Consider the following 13,620-nt stretch of genomic DNA (forward strand, 5'->3'; position numbering starts at 1 on the left):
TCCCACCACAGCAACCCCCCAGTAGTCCTGCAGGGATGCTCAGTGGATTATTTAGCAAAATTACAGATGCAGCTACTCCACAGTCTACAGTGGGGAGTCAACCTGAACAGCAACAAGCACAAAGACCAGGGCCTAACATTACTCAACAAGCATCTAGTCAACAGGGAGGCTTTTTCTCTGGGTTATTTTCAACAGGTCCTACTCCTCCACCTCAGCAACAGCCACCTGTCAGTAGAAACCAACAGCAACCACAACAAGGTAACAGACAACCTCTCCGGAGACAAAACCAAATACCTCAGCAAAGTGCTGCCTCTGCACCAGAGCTACAACAGGGGGGACTATTGTCAGGGCTTTTTAATAAATTGGCTGCTAGTGATAATGCACCACAACAGCCCACCCCACAGACTGCATCTCAACAAGGCAATAAATCAAATTTAGCTGGACCCAGCCAACCTGTAGGTCAACAGTCATCTCAAACAGGTCAGCAAGGAGGATTTTTGTCTGGTCTGTTCAGTCAAACATCACCTCAGCAACAACAGCAGCAGCAATCTGGTAAAACAGGCTCTCAACAAACTGGAACTCAGCAGCCGAGTCAAAGTGGAGGCTTGCTCTCAGGTTTTCTTAAGCTTGCATCCGGTGACAGCGCACCACAGGAACAACCGTCACCTCAACCTGTACAGGGAGGTCAGCCATCTGATAAGCCTGGACAAACTCCAGCTCAGTCTGAATCAGGGGGATTATTCTCTGGCATTTTAAACAAAATTTCAGGTACTGTGGAACAGTCGCCACCCCCACCTGCTGATCAGAAAATACAGGAACCAAAGCAGCCACATACAGGACAGGGCCGACCTCAGATTCAGAGAACTAAACCTGTAGAAATGCATTCCTCCCAAGATGTGGGAGATAAAGATAAGGACTTAAAAAGTACATCTCAAAAAGGTTTTCTCAAAAGCCTTTTTAGTGCCACTGAGGAATCACCATCAAAAACACAGCAGCCATCTACTCCTCAACTTGGAAAGGAAGAACAAAAAACCAGCGCAAGTAGCAGGTCTCCTAGTCTGTTATCAAGTATTTTAAAAACAGGCACCAATGACAGTACTTCTGCTCCTGGAAAGGAAAATGAAAAAGGCTGCTTCGATCATTTACTACCAAAGAGTAAGGTGGATATCCATTCAAGTACAGCAACTCTAACGAGTGGCAGTCCAGTCACTTCCACTGTTGAGACTTGTAAAGAAGCCACACATTCTCAGGGCTTGCAAGATCCTACAATTTCTCCAACGCGACGTTATCTTGAGGAAATACAACGTCTCTTGTATGGAACAGCAGATGAGTATGGTTACAAGGATCTTTTATACAACTTTACAGAGCATGGTGTTATTCCACCAGACCTCTATGAGCATCAGTGTCTTATTGAAGCTCTTTTGTGGCAACAACTCAATGATTATATCCTTGCTGAATCCCTTGCAACTCAAGTCCAGGAAGGCTACCAAACATACCAAGGGCATATGGCTCCTACAGTTAGACCACCTCAATGGGAGAATCAAACATGTTTGAAACCTAAAGAAATGGACATTAGTGGCTTTAATGTACCCTCGCATCCTTGGAGGGATTCTGCTGCCCAGCTTTTTGGAAGCAGAAATCGTTTCCTTGAGCCAGGTGAAGATGTTATTCTGTTTGACATGAGCTGCAGAGATAACAAATCCTGGAGTAGCTGTGACCAATTGAATAATCTTGCTGGAAATGCTAAACCTTGGATCGTTAGAGGCAGTGCGCTGAATCTGTCTACGGAAAAAACAAAGACCCAGTTAAGTAGATGCCAGTCGCTCACTGAATGCAGAGGACAGGAATTTAGCAAAATGGTGGAAGAAACTACTGTTAGTCATTTAAAAGATAAAGACTTTGATTTGAAATCAGCAACTGAGTTTTTAAAACAACTTGCCACAAAAAAGGGTCCAATGGATTTAAGACGTGGTGCCCTGGATTTAAGCAGATCTGCAGGCATTACAGGAGATGCAGAAGAACAAATGCTATTTAAGGACTCTGAGTGGTATCAACAATGGCTTTTACTATTGGAACAAGGGCTGTGGTGGCCAGCTGAGGCTGGGGACTGTGGATATTATGTCTATACAAATGAGGATTACATTTATTCTCTTTTAACTGACAGAGCTGGTAAACATCTCTATGCCTGTGCTACACCGGAGGATGTACAAGCTCTTGGAAATATCACTGAAAATATTGCTAAAATTCTGAAACAAAAAGAAAGGGATAAAGTTACCCTTTGTGGTTTTAAAATCCCCTTTTACACTGAAAATGAAGGCTTCTGGATTCAAGGTGACCAGCAGAATGGGTTAGTTCTTTCTGATGCTCCTGTGAACCTAACCTCTGCACTCAAAAAGGGTGAGAAAATAATGAACATGAATTTGGAAAGCTTTTCTCAAATGTTTCAGGAATCGCTATCTTCCCAAGCAGAACAACCTGTAGACTTTTCTGTGTACAAGCTAAAAAAGATCAATGTAGAATCGTTACAAAATACTCATGACCATCAAGAGGAACCAATAGAGGCCGCTGATATGACTTTAAAGTCACTGAAAGGTGGACATGGAGGGCCATATTGGAAGAATCAGGCAATAGCAGATGTAAATACAACCTCATCAGCACATTCTCCAAGGTATCGTTCAACACAAATCTTTCCAAATAGACACTCCCAAATTCCTGAAATCAGGATTGCACCTGCAGAGGATGTACTTGCAGAACCACCAAGACAAAAGTCAAGCTCTATAGTTTCAGCTGCTGGAGAAGCTGTTAAAAGGCCTTCCAAGACTGATACAAGTAAAACTGGAATACAGTCATCAACACCTGCTACATCACCACCAGTGTCTAACAAGGTTTCAGAGACATCAAGGATTCTTTCAGGGAGCCCATCAGCTCAAAAAATACCAGGACCTGTGCATTCAGGAAGGAAACTCCCGACACCACCAGCTGTTAGTACAGGTGTCAGCTCTGCAGCATCTCCATCACAGGCAGTTTCTATTAAGATTTCATCCACGACATCTACCTCAACTGTACCTTCAGTTTCACCACAGCGACATAGGCTTGCAAGACAGCCCTCTCAAGCAGAGAGACCCAGAGTATTATCACAACCAAATCAAATCACAGTCACTGGGATGTCTAGCATTAGCAACGTGAACAGTTCTTTAGCAACTGATGAAAGTGCTTCCCTGTCTCAAAATCAACCACAAAAATCCTCTCAGCAACTTACACCCCAGTTACATATTTTAAATGACAGCTCGGATACATACAGTGAAGCTTACCTTTACAATAGAAATCGTACATCACTTTTAACCACTGCCAGCTCTCAAATATGCAATAAAGTCATAGACTGTTCTGCCACAATGAAACAAATCAAAAATGTCAAACAAAAAGGTGCAACCGATGACAGTGTAAAGTCTGCACAGAGAATTGAAGTTGTTGACTTCACAAAGTACAAGTTAAAAAGATTCAAAGAGAAACAGTCCATTGATACTCAGGCGAACACTGACTTGACTGGCCAGACTACCATTGCTGTAGATCTTACCAAACAAACTGAGGAAGATGAAGTTGAATGGCCTGATTCAGAATATGGCACTATGAACACATTACAGCAAAGTCCAACATGTTCTCAGACTGATCACAGGCATGCTGATCCTCACAAGAAATCAGAGAGAAGATTGTCCAGGCCAGAAGTTACAACCAGCCATGTAACTTCTGTAGTTCATATCCAAAAGCTCCCAGGCTCTCAGAGTACCCATATAATGACTGAGACAAACTGCACTAAAGTTGAAGCAGACAATTCACCCAAGCCATCTTCTACCTCCAAATTGTCAGAGAGTTCTCACAGTAGTGTTAGCTCTTCAGTTACTGATGTTTCTAGTAAAGCCTCTGGCCTCAATAGTGGTCTTAAACAAACTGCAAAAATGAAATCAGCACAACCTGTATGTACCTCACCACTATTAAGCCCAATTTTCAGAAAACAAGTAGCTACTCAGGAACCACAACCAAATTGCTCTGTTGGTGTGGGCCTGCAAATGCAGCAGAGCCCACAGATATCCACAACTCCTCCTTATCAGTCTAATGGAACAGCTGAGCAATATCAGAAGAACACTTCACCAGCAAACTCAATTAAACCTACATTAGATATGTCTAAAAAGAAAACAACCCAGCAGACTCAGCAAACTGTTGTGCCAACTGTTCCTATCTGTGAGGCACTGCCACTGACAAAGAGAAAAACATTACCTTCTGAAAAGACAGACAAAAGTCTCAGTTGTCACAAATCCATTGACTTGTCAAATAAGGCAGAATTTCAAGAGCCAACGGAACAAACAATAGAGTATACTAATTCCGTTCCTGTTGAGAAAAAGCTTCCTCTTACTGTTGGAACGATTCAAATAAGATCTTCTAACACAAAAGAGGAGACTTTATGTGGTGATAGGAGGATATCATTACCAAGGCAGCGACCTCTTCTTGGACAGTTTACAGAATCTCTTGAAACTGGCAAAACACTCTGTCAAGCCACAGCACCAGCCAATGCAGTTAAGGCCACACTAGACATGACTTCTAAATCTTCTGCCAAATTTAAGGAGGCACATCTAGAAGTGGGAACGAATGATACTCTTTCTGAAGCTCTACCACTAACAAGAAGCAAGCCAAGTGCACATGAATTTGTACGAAATAATTCTGTTGGCATACCATTAGTTGTTGATAGCCCATCTGAAGTACCTCTTGGTAACTTAAGAAGTTCAAATGCAAATGCCCAGCAAACAGATATGAATAAGCTTCAAAATCACTCAGGTTCTATTCTGTGTCAACAACCATGGCACAGAAAATCTGAGGCCTTTCTCCATTCAAATCAGATAACTTCACAGCTATCAGTCATTACCCAAATGAAATCACCTGCTACATCTCCAGCAAACTCTATTAAAAGCACAATCGATATGTCAACAAAGACAGGTAAATCAGATGCGATGGTAAACTATTCAGATCCAGTATCACTGGTAAGGATAAGACCGTCAGGCTTTTCATATTCACAAGGGGATTCTGTTGGTGTACCACTAATTGTGGAAACCCACCTATCTCAGATACAAACTAAAAGGCAGCCAACAGTGGCTGGCTCACAGGTGCCAATACAACAAGGATATGTTCAAAGTGGATGTCAAGAAATATCTGCACCTGCTAATTCTATCAAAAGCTACCTAGACATGTCTCCAAAACCACAGGAGAAATGGTCTGAAACAGTGCCTGATACCTTGTCAACTGGAGTTGTGCCACTGATCAAAAACAAGGCAAATATGATAAGAAATGGTTCTGTTGGTGTACCACTTATAGTGACACAATCTGCAAATCAACAAGGAAGACAAGTTTTGAGTAGAATCAGCAAAACTGAGAGATTGCACACAAATATATTTCCCTACCAATGTAATGATGTATTTTCTGGGCCAAATGCCATCTCTAAGGACATGTGGCAACAAAATAAACCAGTGAACTTCTCAGCAAAAGACAGCCTAAAGCCTAGTGCTTTAAGTAATCAAATTGAGCCAAAAGCTGAAGAGCCCATGAACTTTTCAAATGTTAAAGCAAAAAAAGAAATGTTTGAAAGAAGGAAAACCGAAAGGCCGTTAGAAAGGGAAACACCAGATGGTATTGTGAACCTAACTGTAGATCTTCAAAACAAAATCACAGTTGTTAGAGATCAAAATACAAAGGATTTTTCTTCTTCTTATATTTCGTCACAATCTCAAAATGGTATCTACTGCCACCAACCATACACACCTGCAGCCAGTACTGAAGTTATCAGAGAAGATACTCAGAAGCCTTTGCAATACAGGGAATATTTACCTGATAAAAACTCTACCATCCAACCTGGAATAAATTCTAGATGGCAGTTGGGAACAGGAATAAACTCTGAGTCATTGACTACTTCAGTGTTATCTCCTGTACCTGTTCAAATGAAGACACAGCCTCCTCAGGCTATAGAGGAACCCAAGAGATCTTCACTAAACAATGCATATCAACCGCTCAGTTGTGCAAATGTTGATTACAAAAAACATGATCCACTGTCTCAGCAGCAGCAAACCCAACATTCAGCTGTGCAACACCAATATCAACATTCTGGTGCTAAAACTGGTTGGACTCCAGCAATTGTTACATCTCAGCCAATACCTTTAAAGGTGGAAAGACATGATCCAAGTGTTCAGTTTGACATTTTATCTAGACCCAAAATTCTTATTAAGCAGGCAACTGTGGACAGCTATGAGAGCACTGAAGAAATCCTGCCAAACAGTGAAATAGTATCAAGTAATGGACATGCATTGCCTTCTGCATCTACCCATCAACTGTATGGTACAATCCAAAATGATCCCACCACACACAATGTTCATAATCTTTCACTTAGTCAGCAACCAGATGGTAGGCCTAGACCTGAACCTTCTCCACAGTCTTCTGGCATACAACCTGTACAAAGTATGGCAACAGAAGATTTTTCAAAAGGACCTCTTGAACTGTCAAAACATTCTAGTCAATACCAAACCCCTGTCACTTATAAGCAGTATTCCACACCAACCGTACCTTTAAAGGTAAGCACATCTGTATCCCAACCATCCACAAAATGTGATCCACTACCTGTACAACCATTAAAGAGCAACTTTCCTAACCAGAACTTTGGGGCTGAATTGCAACAACCAAAGGCATCTGTGACAGGATCTCTTGAACTATCAAAACAGTCTACTCAAACTCAAACACATTTCACTGTCCAACAATATTCCACACCAACTGAATCTTTGAACATTAGCACATCTATATCCCAACAGTCTACAAAATGTGATCCTGTGCGTGCACAACCATTAAAGAGTAGCTTTCCTGACCAAGACTTTGGGGCTCAATTGCAACAACCAGAGGTATCTGTGACAGCAGCAAGGTCTACCTCTGTTAAGGGTTTGATTTCATTATTCAGCGGTGCTGGATCGCAACCATCTGCCAGTACAATGCCAGCTGCTGCTCCGTCCCACCAGCTTATGTCTACATCCGAGGACCAAAGGACGCAATTTACTGGAACACAGGTGACAGCTGATATTAAACAGACCACCCCCCCAGTAACCCCTGCTGGGCTTCAAGGAAAAACTGCTTTAAGCTCACAAAGTCTTATTGTGTCAAGTTCTCTGCCTGTTACTGACCAAGCTAACTTTGGTTCTAGATTGACCAGTGAAAATAATGACATATCAAACAGGAAAGAAATTACCTATCCAGTTACACAAACAAAATCTTTTGAAGACTCTAGATCAGTGGTGGTTAAAGATAAAGTAACTTCTTCCTTTTCATCTGAATCAACAAAGGATCAATCTGCAGCCCTACGGACAGAGCTGGATCCGACCCAATCACTAATAAGCAAATCTGAACACAGAAACAACGATTCCATTTTAAGTGATATAAGCTCTGAAACGTCACCAGTGATACTGCCTATGGTTTCCAACATCAGTGAGTTGCCAGTACATGGTTTGCCTTCATCTCTTTCTCAAGAATATCAGCAACCACCGCCAATGCTAAATGCAATCCCAGAGAAAGAAAAACAAGATAAAGAAAGGCCTTTTCCTGAAAAGGTACTAACAAAGCCATCAGATACCATGCCACCCAAGGGAATTATGAGTTTTGACAGTTCAGCAGAACCTTCGCAAACACTGTCAGAAGTTACATCAGAAGCAGGTGGCAAAGAGGGTTCTGTCATCACGGATAAAATGTTTGTACCAGAATCAGAAATATCTATGCATGAGATTCTAGAGCATTCCAAACAAACTGTAGCCACAGAGTCTTCCGATGGCAATACTGAGTGTGGTGAAAATTCTTTGTCTAATGGATCACAGGATAAAAGTCAACATCAAAAGTCAATTTACATTGGCATTGGCTCTGAAATACCTGAGACACAAATTGAACCAGGTGACCAAAAACCTTATATCAGGCTGCCCCATATTTTTGTCTCGGCAGCAAGTTCACCAGAAGAAGAGACAAATGAGCATGAGTTTAGTGAATGTAGCACGCCTGAAATCCCAGAGGCCAGTGTTTCTAAAGAAACTGCTCCCGATGTAGAATATAAAGATTCTTTACCTTATTCTGTTTCAGAGTCTGAGATATCTAAGGAGGCTAGAGCTACAGAAATATGTAGCACAGAGCTATCCACTGAATTAGAACAAATCAAGACCTCTTCACCAGAAATGCCACTTATACTGACTGCAGAAAGTAGTACTCTTGCAGAGAGAGACTCACAGCACATCATGACTGAAAAATGTTCAACTACAGATGATGTGCTCTCTAGAGCTGAAGGAATATCAGAGAGTACTGAAGCCAACGAGCCACAAACTGAACTGACTTCCAAGGATGCAAAATTATCAGTTCCAGACAATACAACACTTGATGTGGTTGAACAACTCGGTGATCTGGCTGGCCAGATTGGCAATACAACTTCAGTAATAAAATCCTCCAATGCTCCTGAAACACTTGACGCTCTAGCTAATAAGAGGGAGAGCACATCTTCAGAAATCGTACTGTCTGAAGGAGTACAGTCACATGAAAATGTGTCACCAGAAGAATTACCTTCAGTCTCAGATGCAAAATTGCCTGAAAAAGTCCAACCACTTTATGATGAAACTCAAAGGGATGTCTCCTTGTCTGAACCTAAGCCCAGTCCTGTCAAACCTCTCACAGAGGAAATAATAGTTTCCAAGGAGGACAGTTCTGCTGGCAAGGTTGATCAACCTGAGGATGAACAAGCAGGTAAAGGATTATTTTCTTTATTTAGTGGCTCTTCTCCAAACTCACAGCAGACTTCCTCCCCTGGTATATCATTACTTGGTGGTATTCTTCCTGGCTCATCTGCCAAAGACCCTCCTGGGACAGGATTGCTTTCAATGTTTGGTGGGTCAAGTACCCCATCTTCACCTGGATCCAAAGAAACAACACCAACACCACAAGAGCCACAGGGAAAAGGTTTATTCTCCATGTTTGGTGGAGCCAGTAGTCAAGCATCACCTGCTCCAAGAGGTCCAACTGTTGGAAGTGTGCGACCTAGAGGTCCTCCACCCAAAGAACCTCCAGGAAAGGGTCTGTTTTCCATGTTTGGTTCATCTGCACCTCAGCAACCACCCAGTCCCAGAGGTCAACCTATGGGTAGTGCTACACCAAGGGCACCTTCTACTGGATCTTCTATATTTGGTGGCATACTCCCTGGTTCTACTACAAATAAAGAAACCCCTGGAGCAGGTTTGTTTTCAAAGTTTGGTGGTCTTGGTGCCCAGTCTCAAACTAGTCCTAGAGTACGCCCACCTGGGCCAACTGTTACACCACCAAGACCCAGCAGTTCAGAGATAACAGGAAAAGGACTGTTTTCGATGTTTGGTGGACAAAGCCAACAAGCATCAGAAGCACAATTACCAGTTTCTAAACCACCTGAATCAGAAGGTTTCAAAGTTTCCTCTGTGTTTTCACTTGGTGGGAGTTCTGATAGTAACAAATCTAAAACTGGGTTTGGTCTTTTTGGGATGTCTTTCTTGGAGGAAACCAAACCCGAACAAGAAACAACTGCTTTTGTAAAGGAAGAGATTGTTTCAGAACTAGTCAAACCTCCAGACACAAAGGATAACTTGGAAGAAGGAAAGAATGACCACGTTGAGAAGATAAAAAGTGTCTCTCCAGAGCCTCTTTCTGTATCATCAGATAAGGAGGAAATTGCCTCAGAACAAGTAAAACCTCAAGGCACAAAGGATGACTCAGAACAAGAAAGGAGTGACTGTGTTGAGAACAAAAAAATTATATCCCCAGAGCTTCTTTCTACATCGTCAATTCGGATGGAATCTCAAATAGAACAGGCATGCCAAGATGTCAAAGACTCAACTGCAGACATCGATCAAAATGTTACGAAAATGTCTGTTCCCTCGACAGATCGAGATATAGAAAATAAAACCACAATACAACAGAAATTGCCCTTTGATGAAAACGCATCAGACACGGTTAAAGCTTCCACTGTGGACACTCATGTCACGACTTCTAAAGAGACACTTGTGGAGGCTGAAAAACAAGTTTGTCAGGCAGAGTCGGAAACGGAAAAAGAAAATAAAGAGATAAAAGACAGCGTAGATGTTGAGAGAAAATTTGCAGAATCAGAACTTGATAGCTTGAAAGACGAAAGTAAGTCCACAGGTGACGAAGCAGAGACAGCTGATATCAAAAGTCTTTCAGAGAAAAATGACACTATGCAAATGGCATTGCAAGTTTCTAGTGAGTCTACCGACAAGAACCCAAGTTCAAATAAAGTTGAAGATAAGGCTGTTACTAATGCAGAGCTAGCAATTTCAGAGATTGAAAAACCAAGTGAGGAGCTACTGAAGGTTGCTGATGAAGATGAAACTAGTGTTACAGGTATAGAAAAAACATCTGAGGAGGCTTTGAAAGTTGCTGCAGAAAAAAAGACAGTAGTTGCAGATGTAGAAAAGCTAACTGAAGAGCCTTTGAAAGTTGACAGCTTTGAACAAAAAGCTGTTCTGGAAATAGAAGAATCAACTGAGCACACTTCAGAAGATGCTAGTGAAGAAAATACAGTAAAGGCAGTTATAGAAAAATTAACTAGTGAGCTGGAAAAAGTTGCTGATGAACAAAAGGTAATGACAGATGAGGAAAAATCCACTGAACATACCAATGTAGTTGATTCTGTGGTACAAAAACCAGAAACCGTTACTGCAGAGTCTGTAGTTACTGCAGTTTCAGATTCTGAAAAAGCTGTCCAAGAAGACTCAAAAATCGCATCTAGTGAGACAATAAAAGAAATAACTGAGGCAGAATTAGAGCATGCTATTACAGAACCTGGAGATAAAGTCTATGAAAGTACACCTTTGGCAGACTTTAAAGTCACATCTGGTGAGACAATGAAGGAACTAACTGAGGCAGAATTAGAGCATGCTACTACAGAACCTGCAGAAAAGGTATCTGAAAGTTCACCTTTGGCAGGAGTGGCCTCTTCAACAAATGAAGAAAAAACCATTGGTACCAACTCAATTCCACCTCTTGCTCCTTCAACTCCTCCACCACAACAACAACCTAGGCCGGGTATGACCAGGCCTCTTGGTCCACAAGTCCAAAGAATGGGAGTACCAAGAATGGGTGGGCCGCGAATGGGAGCACCACGAATGAGTGGGCCAAGAATGGCTGGTCCAAGACAGCCAGGGCCACAAAAGCCACCTGAACCAGCTCCATTTTCTGGGTTTATGTCTATGTTCTCTGCCCCAAATACACAAAGTAAATCACCAACTGTTGGTGGATTTTTTTCAAGTTCAGCTGCCTCACTTTTTGGTTCATCACCTGCGCCTCGTCAGCCACCACCACAACCGCAACAGCAACATCAACAGCAACAGCAACAACAGAAAAGCTCATTTTTTGGCCTTCCAAGTAGTATTGCTTCAGAATCTCTTACAAGTGACTTACTTGGTATGTTCAAAGGTCCCGAGACAACAAAACCTGAGGAAACTCAACAGTCTGGTACACAGTGTAGACCTGATGAGCTTTCTGCTAGTGTGACAGACTGTGCAATCACTGAAAAACCAGAGATACCTTTATCTGAAGATGGACATGTCAAGAGCACAGAATCTGAACTTCCTGAAAAAGGTTTGGTGGAGGAGACGGAACAAAAAGAAACGGAAGCAGAAGGAAATTCTCTCACTGAATCTATTATTCAAACTACTGAGAAACAATCAGGGGATGATGAACATGTAGAGCATTCAGAAGGGCCAGTTACTGCAGTGTCTGACAAAGCAGCACCACCCCCCACAGCTCCAGAAAACAAGGGCATCTTTGAAATTCCAGGTCTCACTGCCCCAAAATTAGGCTTTTTGTCTGTAGCTGCTGAAGGTACATCATCGATTGGATCCCTTTTCTCCACCTCAACATCTCCAGCCACTGCTTCAAAGGCACCTCAGACACAGCAAACTGATGGTGGTCTATTTTCTGGTTTTAAAAGCCTTTCAGCTGGTATTTTCCATGATGAAAAGTCAACTGGAAAGGAGGAAGCATCTGTTTCATCTGTGTTCGGCATGAAACTTACCTCAATGTTTGGTAACTCTGACTCTCCCAGACCTGAATCCACCCCTCCTGTGGTCAGCGTAGAGCCTCAGTCTGAAACTCCAAAACCTGCTGAATGTGACGATCCAGAACCTGATAAACCTTCCCCAGGTTCTGGAGAAACTGAAAGTGAAGATGGCAGTGATACAGAAGGACCAACAGAAACTTCAAAAACAGGAAGCTGTGACAGCTTAGCACAGTCACCTCTGTCTGGTGTTCCTTCGCACTCTGTTTCCCAAATAGAAAGTTTGGATACACCTCAGTTAATGGTCACCCCATGTGAGTTAGATAAGAGTGAAGTAAACGCACCTGATGTCGTGCATGCAGAACTGGAAATGGATCAACCAAAGGAACAGTTAACGAAGGAAGCTATGAAAAGGCTAGTGCAATGTACATGATAAATGGCATTCTTCATTTATCATGCTAGCATAGATAAATGTACAGCCCTTTTCCCGCTTTTCTTTTCCCATTTTCCCCCCTTTTCCCTAATTAGTTTTCATTAGGACACTCCAGTCCCATTCTCATTCTGCAACTCTTGTATGGCTCCATAGCCATACATGGAAACCAGTTACCAGATATCTGACATGATCGAGGCACAGGAAATGATAACATGTTTAGAAAGTGCTAACCATCAAGTGTAAATGTACTGCAGCTATTTTGTGCTTACACCACCTCAGTAATAGCTTTTGTGACAGTGATGGAAGCAAAATGAATGACGAAACCGGCGGCTCTTATTTATTACCTTTCCACTGGTGAGGTGGTTAAAAAGCCCCTCCTTCCTCTGTCCCCTGCAGTTCTCTGAATTATTTCCAAGCCTTAGCCAATTTGTTTATATGAATCAAACTGATAGATTTATCATGGCATTACAGCGTACACCGTAGAGGCAGGCTGGACTCTGGAATAAAAGGAGCAAGGAGAAGTGGTTTGGCCCACACCCAACAGAAAGTAAATCGTGCAAGTTAAAGCACAGAGCCAGGAGTCTCAGTCTTCCAGCCCCTGAGTCGATGACTTATGAGATTTATCAGTTTTATCCCTATTACTTAAACAGGTTAACTTTTTCTTTACTAACATGCCAACATTGCTTTAAACTTGCACATGCTCTTAAAAGTTGTGCACAATTTTTAACAAGTGGTGGTGTCAGAAAAGATAGCAACATGCAGAACAAGGAGAAGCAGACTGCAAAATTAGTAAAAATGACACATCAACCAAAAATGCACGAAGTTTCCAGTGATGGCAGATAGTCACATAGTCATGACCATCAACTTTGCAATCCTGGTGGAACCTCTCTTGACCTGACTGTTACAGAAATGTATTTAATGAACTTATCTTCCTGAACCCTCTTAGTTTTCCTTGTTGTGTGTGATATTCTTTGTGATATGATAAAGAGTGTCCTTTGACCCTTATATTCCCCTTTGATCCTTTAATGTTTCATTCCAAAATCATGTCTGCCATTGCAAACTGAACTTTTTTTTCAGTATTAAAGCAAATAAA

At 42.0% G+C, this 13,620-nt stretch overlaps 1 protein-coding gene across 1 annotated transcript in view; it reads left to right on the top strand.

Annotated features, from left to right (window-relative positions):
- Positions 1 to 13,620, top strand: part of unc13ba (unc-13 homolog Ba (C. elegans)) — a 182,796-nt gene that overhangs the window by 53,797 nt on the left and 115,379 nt on the right. The window lies entirely within an intron of this gene.

Source organism: Astatotilapia calliptera, chromosome 12 (genome assembly GCF_900246225.1).
Source record: "Astatotilapia calliptera chromosome 12, fAstCal1.2, whole genome shotgun sequence".
Taxonomy (NCBI): Eukaryota; Metazoa; Chordata; class Actinopteri; order Cichliformes; family Cichlidae; genus Astatotilapia; species Astatotilapia calliptera.